The following is a 6731-nucleotide window of genomic DNA, read 5'->3' on the forward strand; positions in this document are numbered from 1 at the left end:
GCGGCCCTGACTGATAGTCAATAGTGTATGCATGCCTGTGTGCGGTGCAGGTCGGCTGATGTTATCTGGAGAGCGATCCAATGGCAAAATACCTCTGGTGGCTTTTCCACATATTATTGCACAAACTCACAGAGAGAGAAAAAATGACATTCCCAAACAAATATGTCAGCATTTCAATTTACCTGAGCAGGAGCACATACATGCCAGGCAAAGAGTAAGTGGGTCGGCTCGGTCATTACAGCTGTGAGAGTGGTGGCTCATAAGAGGTGATGATATCTTGTTGAGTCCCCAAAGGGAAGCTGTAGATTGCTAAGAGTCATTCAGCAGCCATTATCTCTGATCACGATACACTTAAAGCCCCACTGGTTCACATTACCTTCTCATAATGAGGTGAGATGCATACATACAGCTGTGTGTGTGTGTGTTTCTGTGAGTGGGATGAAACTTTCTATCTTCAACTGAATTCCCTTTTTCTATTTGCATTTTATTGTCTTTCCCTTTTTTTAAAAGGTGAAGCATTTTGTACATGTCATATATTATTAAGGACTAATTTTCCAAAATAGTTTTCCCCGGGTTTCGTTCTTCAATGCTTGTGAATTTAAATTTAGATTAAATTTGACTGACCTGTCGATTGCGTCCAGAAGGGGTGGAACAAAATTTCATTGTCTACATCATTGAGCTGAATAACTTCAACTCCTTCTTGGTTTCAGGGTTTGTTCACCTCTTTCTGGAATTTTGAACACACAAATCTCGTAAAGTTTGGTTGCAAAATCTCTACATAGTTCCTTCGTGGTCTTTGGGTTTTCTGGAGTATACCAAAATTGTATTGTAAGATCTTTACTGTGATATGCTGGCCATTCTTACAAAATTGTATGATTTTCAGGAAAATGACATCCAAACATAGAGATATATGTGTTCACTTAAGAGTCCGTCATAGACCCAAAGTGGAGAGCGGACCCTTATGGATCCATGGAACACAAAGCTCTACTTGAAGTTGAGGTGGATACAAATGTTTTTAACTTGTGCTTGCTATCCTATAATAACTTGTACATGCCTTCTCAAATCAGCATACAGCTTCCTTAATGCTGCCCCATAACGTGCAGTAGCTGAGACAATGTTGTGGAGATATACATGCAGGGAATCGTAAAGAAAAGCTGTACCCCAAGAAAATCGATTTTCAAGGCGTTACCATCATTGTACCATAACACAGCTCAGTTTGGGAATCCATAAGATACATTTAGCTTATTATTTAGCTTATCATGGTGTACATAACATCTGTCTTTGCGCTATTAAAGAAAAGGCAAAGCGATCCAAAAGGGCCTACAGGCTGGTATGTGAATGGCAAATAACTTGAAATGCTCCAACTAACAAAAACAGACAATGGTGGTGACCTAATTCAGTCACACTTTCCTTCCATTACATTTGGTGAACTGGCCGGAACATCCGCTCCAGCCAGAGGCACAGCTGCTGCCAGGAAGCCAGTGTTTGCTCTCTGAAGGTTTGATACCTTCAGTGGCTGTGGGAATATATGCCACTGTGTCACCCATGATGTGGAACAAACACTGTAAAGAAAGGCTGGTTTACGGTTTCAAAATGTGGAATTTGATTCAGGAAAACTGGGAAAAATTGATTGATTTCCATCACAAATAACTATGAATAATAATTAATCAAGACAAAATGATTACCAAAGTATTTTGAATTCATTAAAGAAAGAAGTACCTCCAGTAGACATGTCTTCTTTATTATCTTTTTTTGTCTTGTATGGGATGATGATGCACACTCTCATAAGCTCTTAAACAGCATTCCTCTAGTGTGTGTGTGTGTGTGTGTGTGTGTGTGTGTGCGTGTGTGTGTGTGTGACTCTTACCAGATGCGCCGGCGGTGTCACTGGCTTTGTGCTGGGGTCTGATTGAATCGGGCACAGAGGCAGATTTACATATGTTTGCCATTGTTATGGAGGTTAGTGAATATCATGTAGCAGGCCTAGAGGGAGCCGGCAGCCGGCAGACCTGCAACACACTCTGAATCATAAGTAGGGAGGCTGAGAGACGGATGGAGAGAGAGAGAGAAATTGGAGGAATCTTCACCATTCTTCTGCCTGTATGCCTTTCTTTCATCCTGGATCTCTCACTCTCTCTCTGTCTCTCTCTCTTTCTCTCTTGCAGGCTTTTGTTGTTCTATGTCAACACTCTCACGCTCTCTCTCTCTCTCTCGCTCTCTCTCTCTGTCTCTCTCTTTCTCTCTCTCGCCCTCTGCCTCTCCCTCTCTCAGGGCTCGGGTCGTGGAGTGTCCCCGCTTGGCCGGTGAGGGACTGGGAGTGTTGGCCAATCTCTGCTCAGTGGAGTGTAAAATTAGATTCTGTTACCTCTCTGTCAGTGGTGTGTGTTCGTGTGTGTGTGTGTGTGCGTGCGTGCGCGTTTGTGCGTGTGTGTGTGTGTGTGAGAGAGAGCCTCACACACTTGAGCATAACTCACATCCATACAGTATACTGTCACTGTCACACGGGCAGACATTCATTGCATTGGAGGGCGTTCTTAGGCTGCAGTCAGTGAGTTATGGGATAATATGGAATTTTTTTTAAACATCAGGAAAATGATCAAATTGCTTGTTTTTCCTTTATGTCATATACACATGTTGGGTAGATTAAAAGATGTAGCTGGTAATGATGCTGGGATGCAGAGGGAGAGCAGCGTATAAACACTGTATTGACTTGTGTGTTGCTCTGTATCACTGCTCTTTCTTCTCCTTTTCCTTCCTCCGCCATCTTTTAGCGTCTTTTTAGCAGAGAAAGCTTTAACTTCGGTCTCTATTGTGCTGTGAGGAGATGGAGGCTAGTTAATGCGGTTAATTTATCATAACACTGTCTTTCTGATGTAATGTGTTAAGTGCTCTTTCTTTCTTTCTTTCTTTCTTTAATGTTGTTATTTAATACTTGTAAGAGCACTGGGGCATGCTTGGTCTGATATTTGATCAGGGTTTCTTTATGTGTGTGTGTGTACATGGAACTATTCCTCTGGCTGCCATTGTTGTGGCCAATTTACAGTCAACGCCAGACTTCCTTATGGATGCTGGTGTTCATATAGTGGCCTTCACTGGGGAAGGATCTGGGCTGGACTAACACACCACAGTAGACAATGCAAATGAGTTAACAATTCAAGTCCTATCACTTAACACGATGCATTAATACAACGCAGTTTTTGTGCGATTTAAACACAAAACATTTAAAGTCTTTTGAGACGCTTGCCAACTTTTTGTGAAGTGCAGTTTGATGTCTAAAGTCTAACCAAATCTAAAGGACTTTCAGAACGTATAGAATGTATAAGTGTGGTTGTGATATCGGCCTGAAAAGTCTTTATTAACAGCATTTGGATAACCCTTATGAAATGCACAATTCTACTAGATTGACAACAGACAATGACAACATCAGATTGATGTGTCATCAGTTCATGTTTTCCTCTCTTTCACCATATTTGGCAAAGCATCTCATTAAACTGGGTTCCAACTAGGCCAACATTTCGCTTTGTTTACTGACTAAATGTCTCCCTGCGTTGTGGGAGAGCGCTCTCTCTCCCTTTATCGCCCTCCATCTCTCGCTCTCTATCTCGCTCTTCTTTCTCTCTGATGTCTGCGGTACAAATCAAAAGAACTATTGAAAGGGATGGGTGAGGTATGTTACTTTTTGAAACCAGTCTACAGTAAATTTACATGTACAAGTATTGAAATAGAGAGTCTCCTTGATGCTCAAGACCTCCAGGTGTGTGTGTGTGTGTGTGTGTGTGTGTGTGTGTGTGTGTGTGTGTGTGTGTGTATTTGCATGTCCCCAGTTGATCAGACTCACTGTTTGGCTCTCGGTCCCAATCTTCATTAGTTGTCTCTGTCAACCAGGAACAATAAAGTCATGTTGATGTGAGTGTAGGGGACCCAGATGGTGTCACACCAGTGTCACACTGGCTAGGTCTCACACGCTCACAAAACACTGACACACACACTGCTTGTGTGCGTGTGTGTGTATTGTAGTAAATAACGGGTTTCATTTGATTCTCCTTCTTTACATTTAGTCTCATATCTCAGCTAACTGCTCTTGTGGTTTTTATGGTAAAGTGGTACACCAGACGTAATGCTTCTCAACATTAGAGACCCAAACATGGAAGTGTGAACTTGCAGGTGCAGAGGATGGATGGGTGAATGCTGCTTTTGTTCATCATGTGTGGCAGGAAGTCAGCATAGAGGCCCGCACATGCAAAATATCATTCAGGATGAGGCCACAGAACATGGAAGGTGTTGATGTCTTTTGGATCGCTCGTTGTTTTGCTCCGTCATGTTAGGAAGCCTTGTTAGTGCCCCAGTGCACCACAGACTGGAAATCACTGACTTCTGACTTCACTTCAGACTTCATCACTGTTTGTGTATAGCACATGATTTCTATATTCAGACAGACTGAGAGAGAGAGAGAGAGAGAGAGAGAGAGAGAGAGAGAGAGAGGGCAAACGCACATATTGTATGTGTATGATGTGTAAATGGAGACTGAGTTGTGCAGACATCTCGCACGTTGCTCCACTGAGCTGAGAGGGAATAAACCCAATGAGGGAAAGACAGAGGAAAGAGAAGGGAGAGAGAAGGAGGGAAAGGTGGATGATGCCGAGAGATAGATGGAAGAAAGGAGGGAGGGAGGGAGGCATAGTATGATTTAGCTGATAGGAGAAATCATTTACCAGCGCAATTTGTCGACAAGGATCTGGGGATGTCTCAGTGTGTCAGCGCCTCAGTCACTTTGATGGATGATGGAAGTTCACTGACTCTATCTCTCTCTCTCTCTCTCTCTCTCTCTCTCTCTCTCTCTCTCTCGCTCCCTCTCCCTCTGTCCCCCTCTGGCTCTCTTAAGCTTTTGCGCTCGCTCACCCTCCGTTTCTACTCGTCTTTTCTCTCATAAACACCCACAGATTACAGATTAAAACGTTCCGTAGCTCCTCACGCCAAAGCTGTGCGTGTGCATGCGTGTGTGTGTTTATGCCTGTGTGCATACTGGGAATATTAGAACGTTACCCATCAGCTTTTGGTGCAAACATATTAAAAAGTAAACTTCTAGGTGAAGCATTTTCCCTGTAGCATCTCACACGTTCGGCCACTTTTGTGCGTGTGCGTGCGTGCGTGTGTGTTAGTCTCTAGCATGTGTATTGAACAGATAGGGCCATATATCAGCTCAGGCCTTTCATCAATGCTGTGAGGCAGGAGGGCTTGTCGATAAGGTTGCGTGTTTTAGTAAACCGAGACTTGCCCCGGGCCAAAGCTCCACCCTGAAAAATATTACAATAACAGAAACCAAGAACACACTAATATAATAAGTACCAATAATAACATCCATCCATTCTCTGTGCTAAGAAGAATAAAAAGGAGATGTCGTAAAAACTCGACATACAGTCGACATAAAAGTGTTGTTCTCTGTTTATTGTTTGAGACTTTGGGCTTCTGCTGTTAAAAGCAAAATAAGCTGGAAACTGTGTGTGTGTGTGTGTGTGTGTGTGTGTGTGTGTGTGTGTGTGTGTGTGACAATGATGAGGGGGGTCATTCCAGCTGTTAGGAAGTCACGATTCATTTTAGAAAGCATTGCTCGTGTTCAACTCTAACAACTCAAACAAAGTTGTGTTCCGTTATTGATGATTTGATAAAGATTCATTTTTTTCTCTCCCAATTAGTATGTGAAGTAAGCCAAAGTAAAACCCTAAATGAAGCATAACTCCTCCCTGCGTGGGGGAGCTGATGCCGCCCCTCTGCCCTGGAAGGATGTGGCTATAGTCAGTGAGCCATTGGCAAACTGCTTTGGTATTCTCCACGCCATCAATCTTCATGCATAAGAATAGCCAACTTCAATACCGCTATTGATCAGAGAAACCTTTGGAAGCAGCTAAGGTCAAAGTCTTGTCCCACTTCAGAAAGTTGGCATAATGGATTTTTAAATTTTTTTAAGCCACTTTCCTTCAAGTTATAAAAGTTCAGCGGAAGAACAAGGGTTGTGAGGGGGCGGGGGAGGGTGGCTAATATATCAGATGAATTCATCATTGCTGATTGGAGGAAATGATTATCTGACAGGCGTGTTATATTGGAGAGAGAGACGGAACTGAAGAGGAGAGGTGAGGTCAAAGCCTCATCGGGGAGAAAGGAAAAGAAGCAAACTAATGATGAATGGAAAACAGAAACACAGAATTTAAACCAACCTGGAAGTGTGTTTTGGTCGCAGTTTCTTCCTGTTGATCTGATAGCAGAGTAGGGCTAACTATGATACATCAGTAGACCTATACAGGAACACAAAACAGTGGGGATGAACGCAGTAAAAACCAGTGGGAATGCGTTTGTTTGTTTTTCATTGTGCATTCTGCAGTTTCATTAATCAAACTGGGATTCAAAATAAATCCAAATAAATTAAATCCACACACAAACAAATAACATGAAGTTTTACATGCAATCTATACACACACACACACACACACAAAGAATTAGAGCTGACCATGACTGCATTTGTTACTCGTGCGGAATACTTAGTTTGTTAAATTTAATGTTTCTGGTTGATTCAATTGACTCTGTTCCGCCTGTGAGCCAGTAACTGAAATGCAACAATACAAGAAATCAACAAATTACTCAACAGATTACACATTACTGTTCACATAATTTAGTTTTTCATTGTTGATTTTGTCTTTTTTTTGTATCTACACGGTATAGAATTTCTTTATGTATGT

This window comes from Genypterus blacodes, unplaced genomic scaffold, assembly GCF_046128005.1.
Source record: "Genypterus blacodes isolate CSIRO-AG114 ecotype Tasmania unplaced genomic scaffold, CSIRO-AGI_Gbla_v1 ptg000046l_1, whole genome shotgun sequence".
NCBI classification, from domain to species: domain Eukaryota; kingdom Metazoa; phylum Chordata; class Actinopteri; order Ophidiiformes; family Ophidiidae; genus Genypterus; species Genypterus blacodes.